Consider the following 18,946-nt stretch of genomic DNA (forward strand, 5'->3'; position numbering starts at 1 on the left):
CCACTCAAGTTGCTGTACTGCAGCCAAAAGGATTGACTGGATGCTCTATCAACCATCCGTGGATCAGACTAGCAATTTTGTCTAAACAGGACCTTCACTCAGGGCGGCCGACAGACTTAACCATGCCTGTGCAAGGTGGGAAGGGGCTGGCTCTGGGCCTCTGTAAGAGGTGGTGCCTTGGGCAGAAGAGATGGGGCTGGAGGCAAGCCTCCCCAAGGCAGCCCTTCAGCGTTACCCAGTGCACACTGCCTTGGGCTTCAACCATGATTTAGTCCTGGGGCTCGGACCACTGCTGTTGCTGCTATAGCGGTGATGGCAGGGAGCCCCATGCCCTTTTAAATCACTGGGCTGCAGGACAGGTGCCCTTTTTGCCCTCCCCCTATTGGTGGTCCTGCCTTCAATACTTAGAAAATAAATGAATTTGAATCTCACAAATGTGCTAATCTCATTCAAACTGGATTTCCACATGAAAATCAAATATGGACTTAAATGTACCAACCTCACAAGCACTGACCTCATGTTAATAAATTTAAAATGCCGTAGAAGGAGATAGTTTTTGGCATCTTGAAATAAAATGATAAATTAGACACCAGAAGGTGCTGCAAACAGGGTCGATGCAGGTTGTTTGGGCTCTGAAGTGGCCCATGAGGAATTCCCAACCATCATCCCCTAAAATCCATAATGAAACTCCAAGAAATATTGTGCCCAGCTACTGAAAACCCCTCTAGCTATGCATTTTCCTCTCTGAATCTGGAAGCACCAAATAACCAGAGGAGAGCTGCCTCCCACAGACCTACAAACAAAATGGTGCCTGAGCCAGATGGAACATAGCTGATGGCTGTCATATATCAGGTTGAAACTAAATCAACAGCTTCCAACCTACAGACACCATGGCTGATATTCAGAGTGCACAATGAGCTATAAAGATGGATGGGAGATGCAGAACATAGAATTCCTGAAGTGGAAGATGATTTCAAAGAGAAATAATTACAGATTATCAATATTAAAAAGACCAAGCTAATTGATCTAGAACAAGACAACACAGAATGCACCTCTGAAATCCAGCACTCTCTGGTTCGGCAACATCTGTGGTTTGGCAAGATCATGGATATAGCTGACCCAGAGAGCCTGGCTGGGAGCAGAGGTGCCACAATCAGGAACCCCTGTTGGGCTAGTGGCTGGGAGTGCAGCCTGGGCCAGCACAGTGGGGAGCGTAGCCCTGACTGGAGCTGGTGGCAGAGGGGCTAGCACAGTAGGGAGCACAGCCTCAGTCATGGTGGCAATGGGGCCGACACAGTGGGGAGTGGATCCCATTGGCCAGGGCCAGGATTAGAGGCCAGTGGCTGGGGCTGGCACCCTGGAGCAAAGCTGACTGCTGAGAGGGAAACCTTGACCTCCCCATGTCCAGCAAACTTCCTGGTTCAGACCACTTAGGTCCCAAGGGTGCCAGAGCAAGGAGGTCCACCATGTATAACATTATAATTGTGGGAATCAATGAGGAACAGAAAAAGATAAACTCTCCAAATTTGTCCCTAACGTGATAATTGAGTTGTTGGATCTGCCAGTGGATATTTGGTTTGATACAGAATGGGCACACCGGCCAATGGTCCCAAGCCTGCTCCAGGAGGTTGGCCTGAAGCTTTGATTGTGACATTCCTGAAGTTTAATATTCAGCAGTTTATACTGACGAAATTCAGAATGTGGTGGGGGGGGGGGAAAGCTGTTATGGGGAGATCCAGCAATTAAAATATTGCTCTTTCAATTTTAATCCCATTATGTGGTTGCAATGAAGATAGTAGCTTTAACAGAGAAAATAATAGGACTGGAAGATGGAATTGAAGTATTTATTAAATGCCCATCAATGCTCTGCATAACGAATTGTGAAAAGATAGTATCTTACAGTTCCTTTCAGGGGGCACAAAAATACCACAGAAACCTGCAAACTCCACCCTCATGAGACATCTTCAGAATGATACCACTGTATAGAATTTATATGTTGTGTTCTGAGATCAGATATGGTTGCGCTAAACAAGTTGATGGGCAATATCTGATATTGATACATTAGTTCCTTTTCTTTATTTTCTCTCTCATTGGGGTGGAAGGATTATTATCAATTTACTTCCAAGTGCTGTAACTCATAGGAAAGGAGCATCAGTGTGAAATCTTTATTAGATCATGCTCCCTTATGGACTAATGTATTACGATTTTATTGATCATAGATTATTACTATAGTTGTAATATTTGGGGCCCTTGGAGTGTGAGGACCTTCAAGTTGCATCTGATCCAGCCACCCTTGATGTCAAGTTTGTATTTTTGGACTGTTTAAACAGATCCTTCTTTTTGACTATATGCTGCTAATGTGTATTTCTTCCACCGATTTCTCACTTATTTAATTCCTCCTTTTGTCATCCTCCTGTTACCTTCTCATACTGGGAATTTTCCTCCCTCTTCCACATATTGGGAAGTGACACCTTAGCCCTGTATAATAATTTTTTGCTGATTAGATATGCAAGAACAGTGAGCTGCTCAGGAAAATTGACAATTTCTTGTTTATTCACAAAGTGACTTTATATTTTTTTTACTATGTATTTTAGAGATGTGCATGTCTGTCCATTCGTCTGTGAGTCCATTTGTTCAAGAACTCTTCTTAAACGGAAAGAGCTAGGACCACCAAATTTGGTATGCAGCTTCCTCTTAATCAGAACTTAAAGCAAGGTAAGGGTTTGGTTGTGCCAAGACAATGGGATGTGCCTGCGATTCGATTGTTTCTCATAAAATGGAAAAGAAGGGACCTGGTAGGAGGGAGTTATACTGTAGAATGACCACAGGGGACAACAATGGACCAGCAATGGGGACTGGGTGAGCAGGACGCAGGAATGTAAAAAGGGACAGCTATCTATTATATATTTCAGAGAGTTTGTCTGTTTATGTCTGTTTGTTTGTGTGTCTGTCTCTCCCCCAGCCAGGGGACATTCACCCCATCCTGAGATGTGTCTGCTGCAGTGGCCATAAACAGCTGTTTCTCACCTGGTCCCAAGTTGCTACTGTGACAGCCTACATAATGAACAACTTCTCTTACCAAGGCAGCCTGAATAATGAACCCATCATCCCCAGACCCACCCAGAGCAATGATTTACATGAATTTGAGTTGACCCGAGCAATGCCAGGTAAATGTTCTAGTTTGGTATATTTTAACAGTGATAGTGTTGATAATTAAATGTCTCACCTAGCGTATCAATGGTTTTATTAACCCTATACAATTCAATGATTACAAAAAAAAATTGACACGGCCGTGCTCCAGGAGATACATATGACAGAATTTCAAGTTTGTAAATAGAGGTTGGCTAGGCCTCTCAGTTTCTAGTTGCTTTAATTCAACAGAAGCTGTGTTGCTATACTAACAAATAAAAAATTAAATGTTAATATTCTGAGCACAAGGTCTGACAGTGAGGGTAAATTTACTGTCCTCCAGGCTGAAATAGGCAATTCTATGATTAAATTTGCTGATCTCGATGGACCAATCAAGTATGACCTCAATTTTTTTCATACATTTTTATGACTATAAGTGACATGGACCATCACATTATTAGTGTAGCTGGAGATCTTATCAAAACTCTAGACACAGTCCTTGATAAATCTTCTCTGTCTACATATAAAATATTAATACTTGTCAGGTACTTCATTTATAGCTCCATGGCTTATTTAGGTTTATAAAATGTGTGAATACTGGGAAAATCTGATATTATAGTGGAGGGTTTTCTGCAGATTATTCGACATATTCAAGACTGAACTATTTCTTAGTGTTATAAGACTTGACAATTTCTGTTACTAATTCTGGCATTAGTTCTACTGTTATATTTGACTATGCACTCCCATCTAAAATATAAAGACTAATTACTATTAATAGCAGTTAGAAGTGTTATTTGTTAATACTATCCAGGTGGAGTTTGACGTTTTTTAAACAAAACAAAAACAAATGCACCCACTGCTTCTTCAGCAGCCACACTTTGGGAAGCCACTTCATCAGAGGCTGTTTTGTCTCTTCTGTCACCTTGAAAAAGCAATGGAGACAGTGTTTCCCTTGGGAAGGAAATTAAGGGTTTGCATGTAAACAATGCTTCTGCCCTCTCCCCACAGAATATCAGAACTCTAATGAATCTAAGATATGTCTATCTTAAAAGACTGAGTTTGCTTTATTCTGTTTGAAGGAAAACTACTGGGCATCTGGTGAGAGAACTGGCAAGCAGGTAGCATATAGAATTAAGCACAAGAAATAAGACTGCTGCTATTTGAGACCATAGTAGTAAATTATAAACAACACAATCAGAAATTAACAAAAAATTCAACAGTTTTATTCAAAACTATATTTAGCTGAAGAGTGAATCTAAGTAACTTTTTTAGGGGATTGTTTTGGCCACAGATCTCTGACTGTTGGATACCCCTTTAGAAATTGTGGACTGAGTCAGGCAATAAAAGGAAATGAAGGTTGTAAAAACTTCTCACACAGATGGGCCCCCAATGGAAGTCTACACAAAGTTCTCTGAAACGTTAACACCTAGACTACTGAATATATTCAATGAGGCCAAGAATGAGCTAACTCTCCTGCCTACTCCAAGAGAAGCTGTAATTTCTAAACCTGAGACAGACCTTAGACTATACAGTAATTCCAGGACCATTTCTTTAATCAACTGTGACAATAAGATTTTAGCTAATGCTTCTGCTATGCAAATGAGCAAAGTTCTCTCATACATACCCATAAATCAGGTAGGCTTCCTTTGTAACAGACATGGCTCAGATATTATTGTTGCTTTAAGAGATTCTAAACAACCCTGAGCTGCCATTTTCTTAGATAGCAAAATGGTCTTTGACCTCATGGCCTGGGACTATTTGGATTTGGTAACCAATTGCTTGGATTAAGCTTTTAAATTCTAACCCAACTTCCAGGATAGTTACCAATGGTATTATTTATGCCCCATTTCCATTACAGTGTGGTACAAGGCAAGGTGGCTGCCTTTCTCCTCTTCTGTTCAATTTAGCTCTAGAACTTTCATCCATTGCCATCCGAGCAAATTAACACATTCATGGTAACAGAATGGACCACACAGAGCACAAAATTATGTTCTGTATGGATGTTGCTCTTATATACATATATGTATCTAGCTACGTCCAAGGTTACCATTCTTAACCTTGTATCCACGATTAATAAATTTGGATTCCTCATGATATAAAATTAATTCAGCATAAATCAGAAGTCCTAAGCATTAACCAATTTTCCCCAAAAGGCCTTTTTCTCAAATTATGACTTTCAGAGTTTACTGATTCCCCAAAATATGCAGGACATACCTATGAATAATACAGAATCAATTAATATCAAGTGACTAATGACTTGGGGAGATAGAGAGTTCATTAACCCTCAGTTTGGTGGGTAAAATTAGTATAATAAAAATAAATGTTTTTCCCAGAATTTTGCTTATCCCGAGAAGCCTACCTATTTCTATTCCTTACACTTATGTTAAGAAATTCAGTATTTTCAGAAGATTCCTTTGGGGGTCCTGGAAAGAAAACTAGATTGGCTCTGAACAAATTACAGCTACTCCTATCTCTGGGAGAATGCTACTCTCCTGTGCCTTTTTGTCAGAGTTCTATTGTTACCACTGTACTTTATTACTGAAGGCAACTTGACTTCACCTCTGAATGACAACCTACCTCTATACATATTTCAAACAGAACTACGTTGACTGATGTGCACTAAGGAAAATTTAGGGTTTTCCAGCAGGGTCTGCACAGGCAGACAGACAGAATTTATATCCAAAATGAGGTTCACCAATGCACCGTGTACACAGCCCCTAAGTGACTGGCCCAACATAATAAACACTGTGGCAAAACTCGAGTCTCCCAAGTTCCAGGCTAGTATTCTAACCACTGGACTATCTTCTATTCCATGTAATCATGGTGTTAACCTAGACTCTGAACTCTCCTTCTCTTGTCACATCTTTTGTGCCTACCAGTGTCTGTCACTGACTTCTCAACTTTACCCAGCCTCATCACTGCAACTATTCCATTACTGCTGAAAATCTTATCCAGACATTCATTTCCCTTCTCTATGGCCTCTCAAAAAGCTCAGAGCTCCAGAATCCAATGAATGTGCAGTGCCACTGTTCCCTTGTAACATGTAAATTAAGTGTAATTACATGAATCCCAACCTCAAGAAACTCTACTGGGTCCCTATTCCTTTCACGATCCAGTTCTAAATCAGGTTCCCTCACACATAAATCTCTTTCTCTCCACTATTTATACGCAACTCTTCTCTGCTTTCTGACACAGTCTTTCTAATAATGGTGTAAAAGTATTCTTGGCTGCAATTCCTGGTGTTCAGAACAGATTCCCTGCATCTCTCTACCAGCTCAGTTCTCCATTTCATTTTAAGTCTCACTTGAACTCATAAGTTTTCTGCTTTGTAGTTACCTTTCAACTTTTCTCTTTCAGGTTGTTGTTTATTTACGTAATTAACTAAATAAGGTATTTACTTATTTAACTCCATAGCACAATTCACAAGATGATAAATTTTGTTTGACAGACACTATAAAACAAAGGCCAGGTTCCACAAACCCATACACATATGAGTAACTGCACTTACAAAAGTAATCTCAGTGAAGTCAGTTACTAATGAGCATAAGGGTTTGCAGGACAGGGCTACTCCTAATGAAGTCATTGACTGTAATGGGACTATCCCGTAAGAAATAGTACTCACATGTATTTAGCATTGTGCCCCAAAAACGGAATTATAAAATTGACGTAACATTTTCTGTGGTCTGATTATGACTCAGTTAGTTGCAGATTCAACACTAGGCTAGAAAACTAATGGTTCAATTTCCAGATGATGATGCGAATACGTTCGAAGCTCACTGAAGTCAGTCAAAAGATTTCAACTGACTTCAATGAGTTTTGCATCAGGATCTGAATGATGATGCTTCAATTCATTATTAACAGAGTGCTATGTTGTTTCTATTCTTCACATGATATATTACAGCAAAATCTTCTACTACCACTGAGAAAATCTTCATTCATTGCACCTATCATTAAAATAGGTAAAATATCCAAGACAGTATATGCAAGCTATTGTTAAATGCAGAAAGGAAGAGCAAATCAGATTATCAATATCTATTTCAGTGCTTGAATATTTTCAGAGCACTACAGTTGCACTGTCCTGCAAGGGAAACTCATTTAAATGACAATAACTGTCATAAAAAGACATCCTCTGCCTGAATAGATGGTGGAATCATAAGGCTTCAAGACAAAGTATTTGAATTGAAGTGAAAGGCGTTACATATACTAAATTCAGGTTTCAAACTGAGGAGAAAATCCTTATCGGCCTGCTTACAAGATAACTGGTAAACTGGTCTTACCAGCTGGACACCCAAGGTCGCACCGGGGCCAAAGCTAGAGCCAGAGCAGTCCCTACAACCAGCAGCTGTACTGAGGCCAGGGAGGCCCTGGACACCTGTGAGCTGATGGTTAACCAGTTGATTATTATAGGCGGTTTTTAATTCCCTACTTCACAGTGCTCCTACTGAAGTCAATGATATGACTCTCTTATAACACAATAGTACAGGATCAGATGCACGCACAATTATTTTCTTTATTCTGTTAGGCTATGTCTAGACAGTGGGGCTATTTTGGGATACATCTTATAAACATTCCCGTTATTTCAAAATATTTTTCGAAATAATGGGTGCGCTATTCCAGCATCCCTGTAACTCTCATTCCATGAGAGTTAAGGGATATCTCAAAATAGCATGTTATTTCAAAATTTGGTGATGTGTAAATGCACCAAATTTTGAAATAAACTATTTCAAAATACAATCTAAATAAGATATGCAATTTGCATAGCACAAATTATGTATCTTATTTCTAGTTTAGGGTGCTGTGTAGACACACCCTACGAGTAAGTATAAAAAGTTATATTAAAATGTTGGAGAAAAACACATTAGACCAAGAAGAATGCTGCCCAGGAGGCTTTCTGAAAATAATTGATAATTATAATGATATTTATACCAAGTTCAAAACACTATTTCCTTCAGAAGTCCAATTTAATATGCAATCTCATAACAAAACTCAAATTTAGAATGGAATTTCTTAAAAAAGAAATGGTACTGGGGTTGTAGCCTTCTTTATTTTGCATTTACTGTTAATTTAAGTCACCTGATAGGCCTGGCCTTTCTACTTATTTTCAAGGCTACCTTATGAGTTTTCATACCTTTCAAGTTAACCTTGCCTTCTCCCTTTAGTGTCCATGACAAGGGCAAAGAGTTGGGCTGTGGAAGTCTTTACATAAAGCTGAAATGCAATAGTGCTGGGAATTCCTCTTTAATTTTAACTTTAAACTTGATCTTGTGGTTGCATGACTGACCACCTTATTATTACCTCAACTGAACAAGGTTCCATCGATACTGAATGTCCTGGGTTTGCAAACCAAAGACAAACACTGCCATTGTGTAGTGTGTCAAGAAAATGCATAGGCACTGACAACCATTGCTTTCCAACACAGAGGAAAGAAAATGCTTGTCTATCAAGTCTGCTCTTTACTGTACATTATATTGTCTCCATTACCAACTGTTGACAATGACATTTTTTCCTCATTTTCAATCTAATTAGCTGGAATAAAAGCAGACAAGAGTCTTTTTTTAATAAACTGTTAGTACCTACTGTATTCTACAGTGCTGAATGTTTATTTTAAGGAATATGAGACTTCTTGTTACAACCATGTTGTACAGAAAGGTCATGCTCTTCTATCAGCCACAGATGAGACGTAGCCTCAATTCAAGGTTCCAATCTCAAACAAGTTCCTTCAAAGCTGCATAGCTCAACAGTGAGATACATTTAAATTCCCCTTTGCTTGTTTTCCCCCTCTTGGCACTTCCTAACTTAATAATCAAGGGAAGGCCATTCATTGCATTCTGCCAGACTTAGTAAGACTCCTGATATCTGCTCAGGGTTTTATGGTTTTATTTTTAATTAAACAAACTTTTAGCAAAGTAAAATACATGCGAAACTGCGGCATTACTTTTACACCTACAAAGCATAAAGTTGTATTCTCATTGTAATATTTTTTTGGAAAAGCCTAGTAAGTTAAGAGTGCCTATTTATATACTGTAGTTGAGAGCTGAAACCAGCAGCTAGGTTTTATTCAGGCGCTTGAGTGCCACGGGTAGAAGTTCCCAAATGAAAAACTAAAAGCCCAAATTCAGCTGATCCCTGTGAACTGATCCATATGCCAATACGGAGGCCCTTTGGAGTCAGTGGAGTGTGTGCAAGTATTCATGTCCACTTACAGGATTGACACTTTTGTTTGAAAACTAGGCTATGATATCTGAAACAAAGACCATATATCCGCACTTATATCTCCACATCTATGTGGATTCCCTCAAAGCAAACACATCTACCTTCTGCTAAGTAATTTAGATTTACATCTGAGAGATTTTTTAAGACCACAACGGCCATTAATATCATCTAGTCTGACCTCCTGCACATTACCCATTCACTCCTGCAATAGACCCATAACCTCTGGCTGAAATACTGAAATTCTTAAATCATGATTGAAAGACTTCATGATACAGGGAACCTACCATTTATACTAGCTTAAACTTGCATGCAATCCAGGCTCTAGATGAAGGCAAATCCTCTAAGGGCTTCTGTCAATCTGACCTAGGAGAAAATTCCTCTCCAACCCCAAGTATGGCAACAAGTTAAATCCTGAGCATGCAAATAAGACTGCTTATCTAACTTAACAAACACTTCCCTGGGCAGCAACAGGGCCAGTGATGGCTGGTGGCATTGACCTCCCCTGGTCTGGCAAACTCCCTGGTTAGGGGCCGGTAGGGTCCCGAGAGTGCTGGACCAGGGAGATCCAACCTGTACATGTTTAAGAGCTTTGCTTGTTTGAAGCTAAAGATAATAGAGCATGCCTTAATTAATTTTGGGGAGGGGAGGTTTAGGCATTCTAATATTCTTATTTAGTTTATTACTGTATCACTATTTTTCTGTTTCTGAATTTCTCCACACAGAACAAGTTTCATCTTCCTGCATTCTAAGACTGACAGGAATCTTTAAAAGAAAAAAAAAAGAAAAAAAAATATTACCTCCTTCAGAGTCATACCAAGCAAAGAGAAAATGTTTCTGTCATGTACTCTAAAATGGAATACAGCCCATAATTACATATGAGGCCATAAAATTTCCTTTAAAACACACCAGTGGTCTCAATGAAGATATCTCTAGTGTTTCATTCTCTGATGTCTAAGGTTTTATTTTGTAACAGTGAAAGCCTTCATTTTTATTTTCAGTTGTTAAAAAAGTTTACACAATCGGTTCAAGTTAACAAGTAACATGCAGTTCTCTTTTTTGATGTAACACGATGTGCAGTCATAAAAATGAAGCAAGCTCGTTAATTATTTACATAGTGGTAACATTGGATTTGAGCATTTTTATATACAGTGTTAAGTACTGTATTCTGCGAACCCGAGTATACTGAGAAATACAGGATACAAATGTAGACTAGCAAGGTTTCTACTTTCTCAATAGAAAACTCTTCTGTATTACTTCTAACATTCCAACTAATCCAATATGCTTATCTGTCTAAGGAAAGCTGTCTCAAAAAAAACCTGGGATAATTGGTTGGAAGTACATGCTATAGATCAATTCCATATGTTTTAAAATGTACAGAAATTCAGATCAGAACTTATTCCTGATACAAACCCCATAGAAGATGTTGGGGAAGGCTTTACTGCAATCTCCTCTTCACTAATCTTGACAACTGCAATTTTGCCCCATGCACAACAGAAATTTAAAGTGTTGCTAATTTATAGAAGGAAACCTTTTGCTAAGACAAAAGGTCTCAAGAAGAACAGTAACTCACACTTAAAAGAAATTGAAATACCCTAGTTTATGGACATTAATACCCTATATTTTACAATATTTGCATACTGATTTAGCCAAAAAATCTTCCACAATGTTCTGTAGGAGGTGTTTGGACAGCACTTTAAAATTATAAGGACACATGGTTCTCTCTAGTGCACAGCAGTGTTCTTTATTCCACAGTAATAACCTCCTACATAGTACAGAAACATGTAGTTGCTTTCTTTTGGGAGAGACTGATCCCTTTATCAAGGATCCGCGTTTAGTCAGGCTAGATCAACACTAAATAGGAAGGATGAATCAAGATATGAAATTCCAGCTACATTAATTACGTAGCTGGAATCAACATACCTTAATTTGAGTTTCCCTGCTGTCCCCACAGCAGGATGCCAATGGGAGCAAACGCTCCCATCAGATTCCTTTGCTCCTGCAGAAGAAGGAGTACCAGCCACTGATGCAGGCACTGTATGAGTTTGATTTAGCAAGTCTTAACTAGACCCACTAAATCGAATTATAGAAAATCAATTGCAGCAGCATCAATCTTCCGCTGAGTGAAAACATGGTCTCAGTGTTTTGGATGTCATCTAGGCTTCCAGCAAATGCCAACAAGAGCTAGTAGTAGGCTGTTGTCAGGCAATAGCACATCTGATCACTGTGAGTGTGTCTAGACTACAGGGTTTTATCAACAAAAAGTGGACTTTTGCTGACAAAACTATACCTGCGTCTACACTGCTGCTGAGTTCTGTAGACATAACGTCGACAGAACTCAGCAGTTTTGTCAATGGCGGTAAACCTAATTCTATGAGGAATAACGCCTTTTGTCGACAGAGTTCTGTTGACAGAAGGCATTATTGCATGTACACTGTCCTTTGCATTTACACTGTCTTGTCGAAAAAGTGGCTTGCTTTGTCAACAGAACTAGAGGTAGTCTAGACGCTCTTTGTCGACAGAAGCTTTGTCGACAGTATCTGACGACAAAATTTCTGTCAACAAAAGCCTGTAGTCTAGACGTACCCTGAGAGTGGAATGGAGATAGGAAAACAGCCAGAGTCAGTGGTTCTCAAATGCTTTGGTGCACGGCTCACCCCCTCAATGAAAACCTTTTCATGGACCACCAGCCAACCACCCGTGATGAGAAAATGCTTTCACTTATCTTTAAATACCTTAAATACTAAATTATTCTTATTAAGCTACTGAAGCATAAAATATAAATACTTAGCTGTAACATAAGGGAGTATATATAAGAAATGAAATATTATTAATCAAAATCAAAATAAGTAAACCGATTAAGAGCTTTAACTTTATCATGCTTGTGCATCAAACTTCATTTTAAATAAAGTAAAATATTAATTTATGTCCAAAACAAAAGGTTTCAACGTTGTCTTTATTTATGGCAGGAGTGGGGAACATTTTTTGGGTCGGGAGCCACCAATCCACTGAAAAATCAGTTGAGGCATACACAAAAGTTAGAAGAAAAAAACCAACCCAATCTTCACTGATGTAGCCTCTGAGGCACCCCATTCCCCTCGCACTCCAGCCCCACAAGGGGGAGGCAAGGGAGGACAGAGGTTTAGGGCTTCCCCCAGGCCAGATTAATTCTTCTGGCCCGCTTTTGTAGGCCTTCCTAGGCACCAGTGTGGGGCCAAAAATGAGGGGTTCAGTGTGTGGGAGGGGACTGCTGGAGAGTGGAAAAAGAATGGAGGTGCAGATTCTGGGCTGGAGTTAGGGTGCAGGAGGGAGTGAGAGTATGAGGTCAGGGTGGGAGATAGAGTGCAGGAGTGGGGTGGGAGTGGGGGTCTGGCCAGGAGGTTGGGTGCAAGAGCAGGCTAGGTTGGGGATCTGTCTGAGAGGTTGGATACAGGAGCAGGCTGAGAGTGTGAGGTCTGGGCAGAAGCAGTGTGCTGGTGGATGTGTGAGGTCTAAGTAGAAGGGAAGGTGCAGAAGTGGGCTGACGGTGGAGGATTTGGGTGGGTGGCGAGATGCAGCTCGGGGTGTAAGGTCTGGGCAGGAGGAAGGATGCTAGACCAGGGTAGAGGTGCGGGGTCTCAATGGTAGGGGATGTGTGAGAGCATGATGGGACTCGGGGGTTGGATATAAAGAGGTGTGGGGGCTCTTACCTGGCTCCTTACACCCCACCACTTCCAGGCACCCACTCCCGCTGCTCCCACTGGCCATGATTCTGGCCAATGGGAGCAGTGAAGAAAGCCATTCCCCCGGTCAGAAGGAAAGGACAGTGGCAGCATGTGGAGCCTTTTTCTCCCCCCACTATTTGGATTCAGCCTGTGAGGCTCAGGGCTCCCCCACTGCAGCAAGTAGCCACCGCTGGTGCCCCAACCACATAGTGTGTGGTGTGTGCATGTGCATAAGGTTGGAGCACCAGTGAGGGCTTCCTACTGAGGGATGGGTGTGAGCCCCAAGCCATGATCCATCTTCAAGATGGTTTGTAGACCAAAAATGGCGGTGCCCAGGAACTTGCAAATGAAGCCTGGGATATTTAAATCCCGGGCTTCATTTGCAAGTTCGAATGACTACATTAGCCACTCTAGTTCGAACTAGGATGGCAGTGTAGCCATACCCTCATATTTATTGCCAGTAAGGAGATGTCTGGGGTAGACATCTCTCCAACAGCCTCTTTGATTTCTTTGCATCACTCTTCACCATTTTGCTTGTCAGCAATGTCCTTATCATTCTTAATTGCTCTCATTAACCCTAATTCTTTTCGAGGCTTCCTGCTTCTAATATACTTGAAGAATCTTGCTTGTTTTAACAACTTAAGCTATTTGCTCTTTCAAATATATCTCACCATTTCTAATGTCCTGCAATAAATACTCCCGTTGACTGACTTCACTAAGGTCAGATTTCCAAATTTGAATATTTCTAACATGGTAAAAAGCAAAACTCAATATATTTGCCTCACAGTGTTAAATACACTGCTATCTGCTTTGTTTTAATTTGAAGTGCATTTATAATTGCAAAACATACAGAGAGTTATTAGATATATCAAGAACTTTTGTAGTGTGTGCATTTTTCATTGATATGAGCTAAATTTGTGATTTTCTTACATTTATTTGCGCAATAAATATCATTAGATTTTCTTTCTTTCTACTCTCAATACAAAAAAAGAAGTTATGGAGAAATTGTATGAATTCAAAGACATTCTCAAAGTTATACATCTTATTAAAAATCAAGTATGTCATGCTTATATGATTAATGTAAATTATATAAAAAATCTAATTAGTTACAATGCTACATTGTTTCTACATATCAGGAGTGTCTTTGATTTTTGTCTTACATTTTTTTCCTAAATATGTCTTGAATTCTATATCACTCGGATTTGTTATACTTTATTAGCTTTTGCTGACATGAGCTGTCTAGTACTGGAAAATGATATTTAAAATGAGAAGAATCTGGTAGTCCAGTCTTACCAAAAGCATATCCCATATTTGCTTTGTGGCTGACATAACATTTTACTATTGGTGGACAAACTGAAATAAGTCAACTGAGTAATTACACACAAAAAGCAAAATCACGTTGTATTCATCAACTTTTTTATTCTAAATAATAATGTTCTATGCATAAAGGACAGCATACTTTAGACTGTTCTTTTTATCTAAATGAGCCTTAAATGTAGCATAAATCCATGCATTCATGTAAAAGAGATATGTCCTTCCTTGACTCAGTTTTAAAGTCACAGTATCTCAACCTGGTTGAGCGCTCTTCTTCCTACTGCATGATTCAAGACACTTATCTGTGTTTCTTCCTGAGACAACCACAGTTGTACTGGGCTGATCTGTCAGAAACCGTACCTGCAGTGAATCAGCTGACTTAGAGATAGATGCCTTACGGTGTGCTGATTTAGTATAGGCTCATGGGTAAAGCAGCAGCAGAGATGATGACTTTAGTTGGTTTCATTAATACAAAAGATGTAAAACCACACATGGAGAACAAACGAAATAGAGAAAACCGGCATGTTAAATTACAAGAGAAAGGAGAAGATGGTTCAACCTCCTTCCTGTGTTCAGTTTGTGTTTCAGATAATCTCCTGAAAAGACCATTCCCATAGATTTAAGCTCATGGGTGAAATCTTGGCCCCATTAAAATCAATGGGAGTTTTGTTCTTGACTTCAGTGAGGTTAGAATTTCATCCATGTTACTGGGGACTGGACAATGGGGTTGGTGTTTTTAATTGATTTGCTTGTGGTTGAACTGTAGCATTCTAAGATCTCCATTTTCTCTCACTATTGTTTGAAAAGCATTCTCCAGGTTTGGCATTACCTTGTAAACTACATCATGTGTTATATGACTGGCCACTGTCGGAAGAGAAGGTACTGGGATAGATGGACCATTGATCTGACCCAGTGTGGCCATTCCTATGTTCTGGAACACTTAACTGAGAGTTGTGAGATGTTCCATTGCTGATGCATTTACATTCTCTATTCTACATTTACATCCCCCCTACACCTCACTCCATTCCAGTCCACTCCTTAAATTACAATTTGATCTACAATTTGTTCTATAGCATGAATTTTCCTCTCATAAACAATGTGTACAGACATGGAATGAATTAGATTTGGAGAGCTACGATGATTGTCCACTTCTAAAGAGTTATGTTGAAGCTGGTAGAGCTGGACTAGTCAGTGATTATTATTATTTATATTACAGTAGCTCTAGAAGCTGCAGTGAGATTGGGGATCTCATACCACACACTATAGACAGAGATAGTTTCCTGAAAAGCTTCCAGCATAAATGTACAGAATTAAGAATGGATGGAAAGAGAAGTGACTGGTTAAAAGCCACTTAGCACATCAGTGGTTTGGCCAAGAATACAAATCCTGACTCCTACTCCAGTAACTCCCCACTAGCTCACACAGCTTCCTGTTTACCCCCTAACAAAGCATCGCTAGTGATCTGTAAGCAGCAACCAGTGATGATTACAATAAAAATGTCCATACTGACATGACAAACAAGCTTATGTTTCTATCCCATGCTCTAGAACTGAGCATGAAGTATTTTCTTTGGGGAGGAGGTGTGGAGGATGGGAAATTAAATGCATTTTCCTTAATCACCATTATATACATGACAACAGCCATCTTAAAAACAACAAGAACACTTCCCTTAAGGAAGGAAAAGAATGTTGGCAGCCACTGAGCAAGGGTTTGTCAAATGAGAGGAACACTCTTCTCTAGACATATGTCTGCCACCCTGTGGTGAATGCATTTAACAGCTTTTCTTTGTTTTAAATGCAAAGATACTGTCAAGGCCAAGCACTGTGAAATCTCAGTACCCATGACTTAAACATCAGCTTCTCTAAAGATCAAAATTATTTTCACATTGCATTTTTTCATTCTTGCATATCCTCATGGTGAGTTATTCAAAACCTTAATCGTTTTATAATGACAAGTGCAAAAGCAGTTACAGATACACTTTAGTCAAGGTTTTTATAAAGCATTTATCTTCATGAGCCAAACTCTGGCTCCCTCACTTCAAGAGGATGGGTTTCAGGCACAATTTCATGGCCTTAGAGGCAGCAGTTATCCCTAAGTAGCAGCCTTGTACCTTCTTTGTGACCAAGCCCTTCAGATTTCACCCACTCCTCCATTTCCTAGACCTCACCTACGATCCTCCCCTACCACCACGGGTTGCAGCAATCAAGCCTAGAGTAAGCAGCAGATCACTGTCTATTTATATAGCCTCAAAATAATGTTAAACATTGCTTTTTAGCTCTGTGAACAGTTTTGTTGGATTCAGCCCCAGTTAACCAAAGAGTGAGAAAACAAGCAGAAGAGGGCACAAACTTCTCCTACTTCAAAAGCACAGGCCCCTCTATCATAGAATCATAGAATACTAGGCCTGGAAGGGACCTCGAGAGGTCATCGAGTTCAGTCCCCTGCCCTCATGGCAGGACCAAATACTGTCTAGACCATCCCTGTTAGACATTTATCTAACCTACTCTTAAATATTTCCACAGATGGAGATTCCACAACCTCCCTGGGCAATTTATTCCAGTGTTTGACCACCCTGACAGTTAGGAACTTTTTCCTAATGTCCAACCTAAACCTCCATTGCTTCTTGTTCTATCCTCAGAGGCCAAGATGAACAAGTTTTCTCCTTCCTCCTTATGACACCCTTTCAGATACCTGAAAACTGCTATCATGTCCCCCCTCAATCGTTTCTTTTCCAAACTAAACAAACCCAATTCTTTCAGCCTTCCCTCATAGGTCATGTTCTCTAGACCTTTAATCATTCTTGTTGCTCTTTTCTGGACCCTCTCCAATTTCTCCACATCTTTCTTGAAATGCGGTGCCCGGAACTGGATACAATACTCCAACTGAGCATTTGTCCACACAGACCCACAGCAGAAGCAACAGGACTGGGGCTTTCTTCAGAAAAAAACCCAGCAAATGATAGTTTACTTCAGCCAAACATAGCCTTCAACTTCTAGATCACCATACTTCTAGAATAATAAGTAGTCCTGTGGCACCTTAGAGACTAACAAAAATATATATAGTATCATGAGCTTTTGTGGGCAAAACCCACTTCTTCATACTACTTCTAGGTAAGGAATAATTAGGTTTTCCCTGCACCTGGGCCTGGGCAACGTTTCTTCCCTCATAGCACCCTTCATTGTCTCCTTATAGGAGAAGAGACAGCCTTGTGTCTGAGACAGTAGGTCCGAGTGAAGCGGGAGTGACAGTGAGGGCTGACAGAGAGGTCCAAGAGCTGTAAAACCAGTGCTGACGGGGCCTTGCTGAGGCAATCAGTATAAGACAGGCCTGGTTTTGCTTGAGCTTGTATAGCATTTTAAGCAGAAGAGGGATGAAGGGAAAAGCAAACAGCCAGCCCTCTGACCATGGCAGTATAAAACCATCCATCTGTGGATCTGGGCTTTGTTCCGCTCTGCAGCAACAGAACTAGAGTATTGTGTGTTGTGCTTTGTTACAAACAGATCCACTTGGGGAGTCCCTCAAAGCTTGAAAATGGACCTTATTATGACTGTGTAAAGGAACCACTCGTGGTGATTGAGAAACAACCTGTCCGGGCAATCTGCCAGCATATTCTGAACCCCTGGGAAGTGGGCTGCTTTCAGAATATAGAATTGCTGATGCAGAAGTTCCACAGCTGTATTGCTTCCCAACAAAATAGTGAGGACCAGGCTTCCCACTGCTTGTTTACATTAATCATGGGGGTGGTATTGTAGGTTAGCACCAATATGCACTTTCCCTCGCCATAAGGAAAGAACACTATGCAAGCTCACTGGATAGCCTGCAGGTCTTTGATATCTATGTGTAGACTGAAACGTGGGGGATACCACAGACCTTGCATCTGCAGTGCTCCCTGGTAAACCCTCCCCCAACCCAGGTCCAAGGCACCTGTGATTAGGGTGAGAGATTGCAGAGTGGAGCAATTTGTATCCATACAGGGCTATAAAAAGGAGCTCTTGGAAGATGACGACTGATTTGATGAACTGATGGCTGCTGCAGCAGAAGGCAATGGTAAGTATCTTTTGTAACCTCTGCTTCTTTTCCTTGTGCTCGAGGGGCAAACCCTGGAAAATTCTGGCACTAATGGCAATGGGAAAAGGGAGCCAGGGAGATTATCTGTTGCTTTCCCCTGATGGTATCACTTTAACTGGTGTCCTGATGACTGAATCCGATGGAATTGCTCTGTGCTGAAGGGCAGGTGCTCACAGCATGGGTGGTGAGTTATATAGGCACAGAGTGCCTGTGTTCCAGACATATTCATGGCCTGAGGGTATGGCTCCACCAACAGAAATTTGGGACCAGTCCCTACCTGTGCCCTCAGCAGTGGGAGGCTGCCCTGCTGCTCTGCACTGCGTTTCTGTACCAGCCGCTGCTGGCTACAACCTAAAGAGCAGCACTGGTGACAGGCTGAAGCAGCTGCTGTGCCTGCAGAGGGAAGAGGGAAGGAAGTGCTCCAATGATGGCACCTCTTCCCCCCCACACACAGCTCCCACTACAGAGGCAAGGGGGCTTCCTGGACCTGATCAGCTGGGGCTTGGGTGACTGTTGTGACT

At 40.7% G+C, this 18,946-nt stretch overlaps 1 protein-coding gene across 1 annotated transcript in view; it reads right to left on the reverse strand.

Annotated features, from left to right (window-relative positions):
• The window catches only part of CFAP299 (cilia and flagella associated protein 299), a 376,930-nt gene that overhangs the window by 184,799 nt on the left and 173,185 nt on the right, over window positions 1-18,946 (reverse strand). The window lies entirely within an intron of this gene.

Source organism: Pelodiscus sinensis, chromosome 4 (assembly GCF_052426305.1).
Source record: "Pelodiscus sinensis isolate ZL-2025 chromosome 4, ASM5242630v1, whole genome shotgun sequence".
NCBI lineage: Eukaryota > Metazoa > Chordata > Testudines > Trionychidae > Pelodiscus > Pelodiscus sinensis.